The sequence below is a fragment of the Tachyglossus aculeatus genome, unplaced genomic scaffold, assembly GCF_015852505.1.
Source record: "Tachyglossus aculeatus isolate mTacAcu1 unplaced genomic scaffold, mTacAcu1.pri scaffold_78_arrow_ctg1, whole genome shotgun sequence".
Taxonomy (NCBI): domain Eukaryota; kingdom Metazoa; phylum Chordata; class Mammalia; order Monotremata; family Tachyglossidae; genus Tachyglossus; species Tachyglossus aculeatus.
The window spans coordinates 970924-984299 of record NW_024045093.1 but is presented as its reverse complement, the minus strand read 5'-3'; the positions used below and the strand labels follow the sequence as shown (position 1 = coordinate 984299).

Here is a 13376-nt window from a genome sequence, read left to right as displayed (position 1 = left end):
ATCAGCAGCCTTCTTTTCCTGAATATTCCTTCTTCTCACTTGCTCCATCTGATTCTCACTCCTGACAGTATTTGATATTATTCCTTACTGTCTCAGATTACAAATTTAAAAAAAGTGTCCAGACTTCATGTGTCTATTTTTGAAGCAAAGTAGAGTTTGTCCCTGAGCAGGTTTTGGAAATTCCTGGGTTCCCAGGCTTCTGACAACATTCTTGTGGTAGAACTGTAGGAGATTTGTCCTACCCAAAATGCATCATGTATTCTAGCTCTGTTGCATTCTCCCAGGCATTTGTTGCAGTGCTCTGCACACAGGTGCTCAATACGTGCTATTGATTGACCAGTGTGATGCAGTGGGGGCAGAGCTGAGAATCTATCAGTCAATTATTTTGCAGTCAGAGAGGTCTGGATCAGTTTAAAGTAATTATAGACAAAGCAAGCAGCAACAACAGTCAAGGGCTGATGTTTTCGATTTTTTTAAAAACCATGCCCAACCCAGTGAATGTTAGCATGAAATGCTGTCACTGAATCATCACTGGAGAGGCCTAATAAAGGGTAGAGCACAGGCTTAGCTCTGCAGTTCATTGCTCTATATTTCCCTTCCATGTTCTCCCTCCTCAAATATATGGGCTTGTCCTCCAGGCCAGAGTTTGACCCTTAAGCAAAGTAAGATATTTATGTCCTTCTGAAGTTATGCTCTCTTCTAGCTATTTTATGCTGGGCAATTTCCCCAGTTAATTTTCCTCGCCTTAAGTTATGTACTTCCAACATTTGCATCCATACATATGCATTCACAAGCAGTAACTGCCTCTATAAATACTGAATTATGTCCTTTAGCTTTGAAGAAGTCACTCATCTTCATATCTATCTTTCCATTTTTGTCTTCCTCATATCTGTAAATGAGTTTATATCAGTCTTACCTTTTAGTTCGAAAGATCACTGAGAAAAGGGATCCTGCCACTCATGGTAGGAAGCAGCTTGGCAATGTCACAGGTCTGGGAGCCAGAGGGCCCAAATTCTAATCCTGGCTCCACCACCTGCCTGCTGTGTGTCCTTGGCTTAGTTACTTAACTTCTCTGTGCCTCAGTATTATCAACTGCAAAATGGCGATTCAATACCTGTTCTCCCTCTTACTAGACTGTGAATCCCATGTGGATCAGGGACTGTACCTCACCTGATTCACTTGTATCAACCCCAGTGCTTAGAATGGTGCATGACACATAGCAAGTGCATAACAAATACTATTAAAACTAAATTAAACGAAACAAAAACTTCACCATACTCTCTCAGGTCCCTGGAACAGTGCTCTGTATTGCTCTGCTCATTGATTGACTGATTAATTGATTACTTTGTGTTTTCTCCTCCACCTCTATAGTATGTAATTTCCTTGAGGAAAGGGGCCTTGCCTGTTACTTTTATTGTATGTTCTAAAACAATTGGTACAGAAGATGCTAAGTGGTGATCATGATGATGGTGGTGATGAAAGGGGTCAGGCTGGCACTTCTTTGACCATAGAGCTGAGGGCACAGGGTGGAGGAGGGAAGAAGGATTCATTGCTGACCGAGATTGTAACCTCACAGTGGGCCTGGAATGTGTTTAAAAATCTGTTATATTTTCTCTTCCCCAGCGCTTAGTACAGTGCCCTTCACCCAGTAAATGCTCAATAAATATGACTTATTATTGACCCATGTATATAGATGATTATGCAAGGTAGGTGAGAGTGCAGCTGCTACTACCACTCAAACCCCGACCCCTTCCTATCTGAGCTGGAATGTCAGAGAAGTTTGACCTCCAATGGAAGGAGAGGTTGAATTAAGTTGACATGGCAACTTTCTTATTGCATTTAATTCCCTGCATTGGGCACTCAACAGGTTATTAAAACCCACTCGGTGCTCCACTCAAATCATGACAAGTTTGAATAGTAAAAAATCCCAACATACTACATTGCTTCCTGCTACCATGATTTATTTTAGTCTCCTCCACTAAATTGTCAGCAATGTAAGGGCAGGGGTCATGCCCAGTAATAATAATGATAATAGTAATAATAATAATAATAATGGCATTTGTTAAGTGCTTACTATGTGCCAAGCTCTGTTCTAAGCACTAGAGTAGATACAAGGTAATAAGGTTGTTGCACGTGGGGCTCACAATCTTAAACCCCATTTTACAGATGAGGTAACTGAGGCACAAAGAAGTTAAGTGAATTGTCCAAAGTCACACAGCTGACATTTGGCAGAGGCGGTATTAGAACCAACAACCTCTGACTCCCAAGCCTGTGCTGTTTCCGCTAAGCCACACTGCTTCTCTATTGTATTCTTACAAGCACTTAGGACAGTATTTTTCACAGAGGAAGCACTCACAAAACACCAGTGATTGAGTACTAGAATGAGGGAGCACCCACTGACATGAGGCTCAAGATTAACAAGCCATTCGTTTATAGAACAAATACTGAGCATAGTGACCACAAGATCTTTGGGGCCAGAAACCTGCATACTAATTCCAAATTGAACAGTCCTCCGTTTTTTCACCTTGAGTAAGACGTTCAACTTCTCTGTAATTCCATTTTCTCATTTTTGAAATACTATTATTGCCCAGAAAGACTCTAAGAGAACGTTTCCCTTAAAAAATTCCTTGTAAATTTAAAATTAGTAATCACCAATCTATCTCATTGCATTCTAAACTATCCTTACCGAGGTTTGTATTGAAGTTGAAAACACCTCAAGAGAATGATTACCTTGAATCTACCCAAGTGCTTACCACGGTGTTTGGCACATAGTAAGTGTTTAAACAAATCTCACAGTTATTATTATTATTGTTATGAAATTGTTTTAATCAAGGAATGTCTTTGAAAATTTAATGAAATAGCATGATGTATACAATTGGTGCTTTATAAGCCCTGGAACGGACAGGAACCTTGTCTAATTCCCACCTTTCCCAAGGCCTAGTACGGCACTGAACAGTAGTAGAGTACACGGTAAGAATTTTAATACTGTTGCCACTACTGTGCATGTGGAGTGGACTGTAAGCATGAGTAAGGAAGGCTGAAAAGCTGTGTTAAAATCCCCAGTGAATCAAAGATTAGTTCTATACAGCATCTAAATGATTCATTGATTCATTCAGCAATGTATATTGATTGCTTTCTGCATGCAGAGCACTGTACTAAGCGCTGGGGAAGTACAAGGGGGCAATGTATAAAGATGGGTCCTACCCAGCAATGGGCTTACAGTCTAGAAGGGGAAGACAGACAAAACAAAACATGTAGACAGGTGTCAGAACCATCAGAATAAATAGAATTATAGCTATATGTACATCATTAACAAAATAGAGTAGTAAATATGTACAAGTAAAATAAATAAATAAATCTGTACAAATGTGTATAAGTGCTGTGGGGAGGGGAAGGAGGTAGGGCATGTGCGGTGGGGTGGGTAATGGGTATTCATGGTAGAATGCTTTATCCAACTTTTCTGAAGAAATAGGTGTGAAATACCCTCAGGCATAAATCTCAAGATCCCTTAAAGGAATTTAAATATTCCTCTCTAAATATCCCTCTCTATCCATTACGCACAGGCTTTCACAGAAACTCCAAAGTCTGTGGGCTCTGTGCCTACTGACTGCTGTTACAAACAGCCATTGCTGTTTCAGGAGTGAAGAGGAAAGTGCAGACAAACATCAGCTCAAAAGGCTCAAACCTTTGCTCCCCTCTTAAATCTGCCTCTCAACCAGGAATGCCTGGAAATCAAATCTGAGAGCCAATTATTGTACTATACCAAGAGATCAGTATAGTGCTCTGCACATGGTAAGTGCCCAATAAATACATATTGACTGACTGAACAAATTAAAGGGACAGTTGTTGAGATCAAATTATGTAAATATTTGTCTGTGGTGAGTATGGCTGTCAAGTCCAGACTACTTTTCTGGTGTTGTTTTTCATGCTGAAATAGAAGATTTAACCCGCCTTCGGGAAAGAGTTGGAGAAGCCAATTAAATGTCTTGGAGTTGGTAGATTCAAAAACCGTAAGTTTTCTGAAATATCTGTGTCTCATTTAGGAGTAGAAGCAGTAACAGTAGTAGTGGCAGTAGTAATGCTTTTTATGGAGATCCTGCTGAGAACAATGTATAGTGCTAAGCACTTTACGTATGACAGGAGCAGCAGACACATTCCTTGTCTACAGGAACTGCCACCTCTATAAGGGAAACAGGCATAATAATGTTTTCTAAGTGGGGAATCAAAACAAAATATTTTAATACTGCATTAAAATGCTGAAGATGGGCTGGAAGATTTATAACATACTGAGGTTGGTTTAGAAATTAATACACTAGTATTAGAGTTGCCTGTGAGGTTTATGCCACTCAGGGAATTGGTAAAAAAATTGGGGAAGGCTTTTTGGAGAAGGTGGGATTTTAGGCAGGCTACTAACATGTAGATTGTTGAGTTCTGATGAGTTTGTGGAGGAAAGAAGTTTCAAGCTGTGGGGCAGGAAGAGCAAGATATAGGGGTTTTCAATAATTGTGATTGATAGACTGGAAAAGGGAGAGGATTCTAGACAAGGAAGAGTATGAATTGATAAGCAATGTAGCTGTGTGGGTAGAGTGTGGACCTGGGTGTGAAAAAACCTGGCTTCAAATCCTAGCTCCACCACTTGTCTGCTTTATGACCTTGGGCACGTGACTTCACTTCCCTGTGTTTCAGTAACCTCTTCTGTAAAATGGGGATTAAGACTGTGAGTCCCATGTGGGACATGGACTGTGTCCAACCTGAGTAGTTTGTATCTCCCCCATGCTTAGTGCAATGCATGGCATATAGTAAGTACTTAACAAATACCATAAAAAACAAAACGAAACAAAAAACCTGGAGTTTAGCAAGTTAGAAGGGCCAATATGTAAAGTGGAGAACACCAATGGTAGGAGTTTATTGTCTGACGCAGGGAAAAGTGGGCAAACATTGGAGGGTTTTGAGGAGGGGGAAAGGTACTTAGCTTCAGGAAGATCAATCACTCAATCAATGATATTTATTGAGCACTGACTGTGTGCAGAGCACTGTACTAGGTGTTGGGGAGCATACAAGGTAAGAGAGTTGGTAGACATGTTCCCCGTCTTCACTGAGCTTACAGTAAAGAGGAAGATGACCTAGGAAACAACGTGGCATATGGACTGAAACTCAAGAAGGCACCAAGGATGTTACTTTCAGATACTGGGATGAGGGTAATGTTGACAATGGAAATTTAAGCACACTTTGATCCTCATCTGACACTCACCCCCACACTTATTGCACATATCCTCATATTCATTCATTCATTCAATTGTATTTATTGAGTGCTTACTGTGTGCAGAGCACTGTACTAAGCGCTTGGGAAGTATAAGTTGGCAACATGTAGAGACGGTCCCTACTCAACAACAGGCTCACAGCCTAGAAGGGGGAGACAGACAACAAAACAAAACATGTAGACAGGTGTTAAAATCGCCAGAACAAATAGAATTAAAGCTATATGCACATCATTAACAAAATAAATAGAATAGTAAATATGTACAAGTAAAATAAATAGAGTAATAAATCTGTACAAATATATACAAGTGCTGTGGGGAAGGGAAGGAGGTAGGGCAGGGGATCTGGGGAGGAGGAGAGGAAAAAGGGGGCTCAGTTTGGGAAGGCCTCCTGGAGGAGGTGAGCGCTCAGTAAGGCTTTGAAGGGAGGAAGAGAGCTAGCTTGGCGGATGTGTGCAGGGAGGGCATTCCATGCCAGGGGAAGAACGTGGGCCGGGGGTCGACAGCGGGACAGGTGAGAATGAGGTACAGTGTGGAGGTTAGTGGCAGAGGAGCGGAGGGTGATTGCTGGGCTGTTGAAGGAGAGAAGGGAGGTGAAGTAGGAGTGGGAGAGGTGATGGAGAGCCTTGAAGCCGAGAGTGAGGAGTTTTTTCTTGATTCCTAGGTTGACAGGCAGCCACGGGAGATTTTTGAAGAGGGGAGTGACATGCCCAGAGCGTTTCTGCACAAAGATAATCCGGATAGCACAGTGAAGTATAGACTGAAGAGTGGAGAGACAGGAGGATGGGAGATCAGAGAGAAAGCCTATCCAGTTGGGATAAGATGAGAGATTGAACCAGCAAGGTAGTGGTGAGAGGAAAGGGCAGATTTTGGCGATGTTGCAGAGGTGAGACCGGCAGATTTTCGTGACGGATTGGATGTGTTGGGTGAATGAGAGAGCGGTGTCGAGGATGACACCAAGGTTGCAGGCTTGTGAGACAGGAAGGATGGTAGTGCCGTCTACAGTGATGGGAAAGTCAGGGAGAGGGCAGGGTTTGGAAGGGAAGATAAGGAGTTCAGTGTTGTATATATTGAGTTTTAGATGGAGGGCAGACATCCAGATGGAGATGTCCCGAAGGCAGGAGGAAATACGAGCCTGGAGGGAGGGAGAGAGAGCAGGGGCAGAGATGTAGATTTGGGTGCTATCAGCGTAGAGGTGATGGATGAAACCTTGGGAGCAAATAAGTTCACCAAGGGAGTGACTGCAGATAGAGAACAGAAGGGGATCAAGAACTGGCCTTTGAAGAACCCTTACAGGAAGTGGATGGGAGGGGGAGGGGGAGCCGCAAAGGAGACTGAGAATGAATGGCCGGAGAGATAAGAGGATAACCAGGAGATGACAGAGTCTGTGAAGCCAAGGTTGGATAGCGTGTTAAGGATAAGGGTTTGGTCCACAGTGTCGAAGGCAGCTGAGTGGTCGAGGAGGATTGGATAGAGTAGGAGCCGTTGGATCTGTCAAGAAGGCGGTCATTGGTGACCTTTGAGAGGGCTGTTTCGGTGGAGTGTAGGGGACGGAATCCAGATTAGAGGGGGTCAAGGAGAGAGTTGGCGTTGAGAAAATCGAGCCAGCAGGTGTAGATGACTCGTTCTAGGAGTTTAGAAAGGAAGGGTAGGAGGGAGATAGGGCGATAACAAGAAGGGGAGGTGGGGTCAAGAGAGGGTTTTTTTAGGATGGGGGAGATGTGGGCATGTTTGAAGGCAGAGGCGAAGGAACCAGTGGAGAGTTAGCAGTTGAAGATGGAAGTTAAGGAGCGGAGGAGGGAAGGGGCGAGAGATTTGATAAGATGAGAGGGAATGGGGTCTGAAGCACACGAGAATGGAGTAGCACTTGAGAGGAGGGAGGGGATCTCATCTTAAGATACTGCTGGGAAGGATGGGAGAGTAGCAGAAAGGGCTGAGAGCTGGGGGGATGGAGAAGGGGGAGGGGTGACTTTGGGGACCTTAGACCTGATGGAGATAATTATACTAATGAAGTAGGAGGCCACATCGTTGGGAGTGAAGGATGGACGAGGGGGAGGAACAGGGGCCTGAGAAGGCAGTTAAATTTACAGAAGAGCTGACGGGGATGATGGGCATGGGTGTTAATAAGGGAGAAGAAGTAGTTTTGCTTGGCAGAGGAGTGGGCAGAGTTAAGGCAGGAAAGTATTAACTTGAAGTGAACGAGGTTGGCGAGAGTATGTTTTTTATACTCTCTCCAGCAGCATTCAGCAGCTCGAGCATAAGAGCAAAGGAGGTGGACAGTGGGAGGGATCCAAGGCTGTGGGTTAGTGGTACGAGAGTGGCAAAGGGAAAGGGGAGCGAGTGAGTTGAGTTGAGTGGAGCGGGTGGGAGTTGAGAGCAGTAATCTGGTCATCAGGATTGGGTAGAGAGGATAGGGAGACGAGGTGGGGTGTGATGCGCTGATGCATATACCCTTGCATCCTCTACCTGTACTTTATTTTAGTGTGTTTCCCTGACTGTTTCCCTGTTCACCAAATCTATTGTTTTCTCCTAAACATTTAGTACAGTTTTTTCACCCATAGTGAGTGTTCAGTAAATACATCTGATTGATTGATTGATTGTAGATGGACAGAATGGAAGAGAAGTGGATTAGAAGGGAAGCTGAGAAATTCAATTTTAGACTTTGACAAATGTACACTGATGATGTGGAGGCAGGAGGAGATGGGGGTTGGATAGGGTGTGGGAGGTCAGGGCTACAGAGATAGCTTGGGGCGATCAGGGAGTAGCTGAAATCATTTTTTGGATGAATTCTCTTCGTGAGAATAATGCCACATAAGCAATATCTTCAACTCCTCCCTCTCTTTCAACCCCAATATTCAGGCTGTTGCCAATTGCTTTTGGTTGTACTACTACAATATTCCCAGAACCGGCCCCTTCCTCTTCACCCAAATGACCACCACACTGCTCTAGGCACTTTTCTTGTCCTGACATAACAACTATACCAGCCCTCCTCACTCATCTCCCAGCTGCCTTTCTCTCTTTCCTCCAGTCCATTATTTCACTCCATTCCCAGATCACTTCCCTGGAATGTTCTACCCGCAGCTCTTCACTTGTTAAAGATATTATTTTTTAATATATTAATGTAAGGCTCTACCTGAAAAGTCTTGCTAATAGGACTCTTCTGAAGATGAATCTAAGTTTATCAGACAGCTCTCTCCTGCCCTGCCTCCTTTATCTCTGTCTCTATTTTTCTGTCTTTATGACTGCTTATGCATCTCTCTTTAACTCTCTTTCTTTTCGGTCCTAGCATCCAACCTGCACCTCAGATCTCCTCGTATTTGAAAATACTAGGAGAAACTCTGTATAACTACTAAGTAATGATGAACTTGTAAAAACTGGTGAAACTTGTACTTGTACTTCCCAAGCGCTTAGTACAGTGTTCTGCACACAGTAAGCGCTCAATAAATATGATTGAATGAATGAATGAATGAAAAAATGCATAATGAAAATAATGATAGTGGGGTTGAGAAACGTCATAGACTCCATTTATATTCATTCATTCATTCAATCGTATTTATTGAGTGCTTACTGTGTGCAGAGCACTGTATTAAGCGCTTGGGAAGTACAGGTTGGCAACATATAGAGACGGTCCCTACCCAACAGTGGGCTCACAGTCTAGGGCTTTGAAAAGGGAGGGAGGAATTAGAAGGTCCTGGGTTTTAATCCTGTCTCCACCACTTGTCTGCTGTATAAGTGAGTTCTCTGGGCCTCCATTCCTTTCTTTGCAAAATGGGGGGTAAGACTGAGCCCCATGTGGGACAGGGACTGTCCAATCTGATTATCTTGTATCTACCCCAGCGATGAGAACTGTGGCTGGCACATGGTAAGCACTTATCAACTGCCATAATAATTATTATTCCGTGATTAATCTTTGCTTGCTTTGATTTATATCTTGAACTGCTTACAGTAAATTTCTATATAGTGAATTGTGGGGTATCCAATGACCTTTCCAGTATGCTTTCACTTAGAACAGTGATCTCAGCAAATATAAGGGATGAGGTATTAATTAGTAGAAAGAGCCCAGGACTCTGGCTTTTAGTCCTAGTTGTGCTATTTGACTGCTGTGGATGAGTTCCTTAACTTCTCAGTGTCTCTATTTCTTCATCTGTACAATCAGATAAAACATCCCCTGGAGGCCTACAGTCTAAGAGGAAGGGGGTCCAGATATTTTATCCCCATTGTGCAGATGAAGAAATTGAGGCACCGAGAAGCTACGGAACTTGCTCAAATCTAGGCTGTGTCTGATTTGATTACCTTGTGTCTACCTAATGTTTAGTATGGCACTGGAAACTTCCTAGTGCCTTTCTCACTCCCTTCATAATCATCATAATCGTCATTATTATTATATTTTAATGTATTCTTAATAGTACAACAGTCCCTCCATTCCTATTCAGAATGAGGACCTGTGTTCTGAGCTAGTGCTTTGAAATTAGTAATGCTTGATATTTCTCAATTTGGCTGATTCAGGTAAATATCCATCTGCTTTACATTCATCACGTTGGCTGACCTGATGGAGAATTCAAACAACATCACAGAGTTTGTCTTCAGGGGTCTGCTCCCAAACCAAAAGGGGAAGGTAACTTGTTTCGTGCTGTTCTTACTCTGTTATTTAGCCATCTTACTGGGCAATCTTCTTATCCTCACCACCATCAGAAACAGCCATGTTATTCAGCAGCCTATGTATGTTTTCCTCAGTTCCTTATCCACCATGGACCTCTGCCTCACCTCCACAGTTGCTCCTAAAATGATCGCGGGCCTATTGGTGGAAAGAAAAACCATCTCCTACAACTCCTGCATGGTCCAACTCTTTGGCAATCACTTCTTCAGCGATGCCAAGATATTCATCCTAGTGGCCATGGCTTACGATCGTTATGTTACCATCTGCAAGCCTCTCCACTACCTGATGGTCATGAGCCGGCAGACTTGCCACACGTTCGTCTTGGCCTCTTTTGTAGGGGCATTTGTGCATTCGATCGTGCAGATTTTCATCATGGTGCAGCTACCTTTCTGTGGCCCCAATCAGACTGATCACTATTTCTGTGATGTGCTTCCTCTGCTGAAGCTCGTCTGTTCCGAGACCTATTTTGTCAACGTCTCAATCATTGCCAGCACGGGTGTTCTGTCCCTACTAACTTTTTTTTGCCTTGATCGTTTCCTATCTCATCATTTTATCCGTCCTGAGAAAACATTCCACAGAGGGTCGGCACAAAGCTCTCTCTACCTGTGGTTAACACATCACCGTGGTACTCATGTTTTTCTTGCCCCTCATCTTGACTTATATTCCCTTGGGCGATTCTGTCAGTGAAGATAAAGTGTTTGCCCTCTTTTACACCATCATCGCCCCCATGTTCAACCCCTTCATTTACACAGTGAGATACACCAACATGAAAAATGCAATGAGAAAGGTGTGGTGTACAAAAGTGTTAACAGAAAGAAAATAAGTGCATAAAATTTACTTCCATTTCTTGTTTTCTGTATGCTTTAGCATAGCATTTTGAATTAGCTCTCCTCTCCTCCTCCTCTTCTCCTCCCCATCACCACCCACCTTTGCCCTACTCCCTTCCCCTCCCCACAGCACTTGCATATATTTGTACACATTTATTACTCTATTTCATTTGTACGTATTAACCATATTTATTTTATTAATGATGTGTATATAGCTATAATTCCATTTATTCTGATGGTATTGACACCTATCTACTTGTTTTGTTTTGTTGTCTGTCTCCCCCTTCTAGACTGTGAGCCCGTTGTTGGGTAGGGACCATCTCTATATGTTGCCCATTTGTACTTCCCAAGCACTTAGTACAGTGCTTTACATACAATAAGGGCTCAATAAATACTCTTGAATGAATGAATTAGCATTAGCATGTGTTTTCCGCACACATTATTCCACATTAGCATACCCACAGGTTGTACTTCCAGACCCCCTTCTTGTACCAATCAATCAGTGGTATTTATTGAGTGCCTTCAGTGTGCAGAGCACTGTACTAAGTGCCTGGGATAGTAAAATACCACAGAGTTGGTAGACATGATCCTTGATATCGTGAAGATCAAATGATCATCAGCATGCCTGCTCTCTTTGTGGCAGAGAAAACATCACATGGCTATCAACATTTCTATGGTGTACTTCTGCCAAGGCTTCCCTCTTGCAAAATCTTCAAGATCATGGAGCTCTTCATGTCTTTCTTGAGAACAATTTTCCATGATAGTCATTTGCATGTGTAATGGCTCCTAGAACAGTCATCATTTAGTAATTAAAATATAAAACCAGGTGTTTTGTGTGATTCATTTCAACATGCTTGTGGCATAATGGTTCCTCTCGGTAGGGCAGTAAGTTACCTTTGCAAATTACTTTCAAAAATATTCAGACCTGAAAAATTCATTTGCTCTGCATACGTTGCATCAGCCCTGCCTGCATTTATCATCATCACCAATCGTATTTATTGAGCGCTTACTATGTGCGGAGCACTGTACTAAGCGCTTGGGAAGTACAAATTGGCAACATATAGAGACAGTCCCTACCCAACAGTGGGCTCACAGTCTAAAAGGGGGAGACAGAGAACAAAACCAAACATACTAACAAAATAAAATAAATAGAATAGATATGTACAAATAAAATAAATAAATAGAGTAAAAAATATGTACAAACATATATACATATATACACATGCTGTGGGGAAGGGAAGGAGATAAGATGGGGGGATGGACAGGGGGACGAGGGGGAGAGGAAGGAAGGGGCTCAGTCTGGGAAGGCCTCCTGGAGGAGGTGAGCTCTCAGCAGGGCCTTGAAGGGAGGAAGAGAGCGAGCTTGGTGGATGGGCAGAGGGAGGGCATTCCAGGCCCAGGGGATGATGTGGGCCGGGGGTCGATGGCGGGACAGGCGAGAGCGAGGAATGGTGAGGAGATCAGTGGTGGAGGAGCGGAGGGTGCGGACTGGGCTGTAGAAGGAGAGAAGGGAGGTGAGGTAGGAGGGGGCGAGGTGATGGAGAGCCTTGAAGCCCAGGGTGAGGAGTTTCTGCCTGATGTGCAGATTGATTGGTAGCCACTGGAGATTTTTGAGGAGGGGAGTGATATGCCCAGAGCGTTTCTGGACAAAGATAATCCGGGCAGCAGCATGAAGTATGGATTGAAGTGGAGAGAGACATGAGGATGGGAGATCAGAGAGAAGGCTGATGCAGTAGTCCAGACGGGATAGGATGAGAGCTTGAATGAGCAGGGTAGCGGTTGGGATGGAGAGGAAAGGGCGGATCTTGGCAATGTTGTGGAGCTGAGACCGGCAGGTTTTGGTCACGGCTTGGATGTGAGGGGTGAATGAGAGAGCGGAGTCAAGGATGACACCAAGGTTGCGGGCTTGTGAGACGGGAAGGATGGTAGTGCCGTCAACAGAGATGGGAAAGTCAGGGAGAGGGCAAGGTTTGGGAGGGAAGACAAGGAGTTCAGTCTTCGACATGTTGAGCTTTAGGTGGCAGGCAGACATCCAGATGGAGATGTCCTGAAGGCAGGAGGAGATGTGAGCCTGGAGAGAGGGGGAGAGAGCAGGGGCAGAGATGTAGATTTGGGTGTCATCAGTATAGAGATGATAGTTGAAGCCGTGGGAGCAAATGAGGTCACCAAGGGAGTGCGTGTAGATCGAGAACAGAAGGGGACCAAGCACTGAACCTTAGGGAACCCCCACAGTGAGAGAATGGGAGGGGGAGGAGGAGCCTGCAAAAGAGACTGAGAAAGAACGACCGGAGAGGTAAGAGGAGAACCAGGAGAGGACGGAGTCTGTGAAGCCAAGGTCAGATAGCGTGTTGAGAAGAAGGGGGTGGTCCACAGTGTCAAAGGCAGCTGAGAGGTCGAGGAGGATTAGGACAGAGTAGGAGCCGTTGGATTTGGCAAGCAGGAGGTCATTGGTGACCTTTGAGAGGGCAGTTTCCGTGGAATGTAGGGAACAGAAGCCAGACTGGAGGGGGTCGAGGAGAGAGTTGTTGTTGAGGAATTCTAGGCAGCGAGTGTAGACAACTCGTTCAAGGAGCTTGGAAAGGAATGGTAGGAGGGATATGGGACGATAACTAGAAGGTGAGGTGGGGTCAAGAG

The 13376-nt window shown here is 44.0% G+C and overlaps 1 pseudogene; it reads left to right on the top strand.

Annotated features, from left to right (window-relative positions):
* Positions 1-9807: 9807 nt before the first annotated feature.
* On the top strand, positions 9808-10738 carry LOC119924036 (annotated as a pseudogene).
* The last annotated feature ends 2638 nt before the right edge of the window (positions 10739-13376 follow it).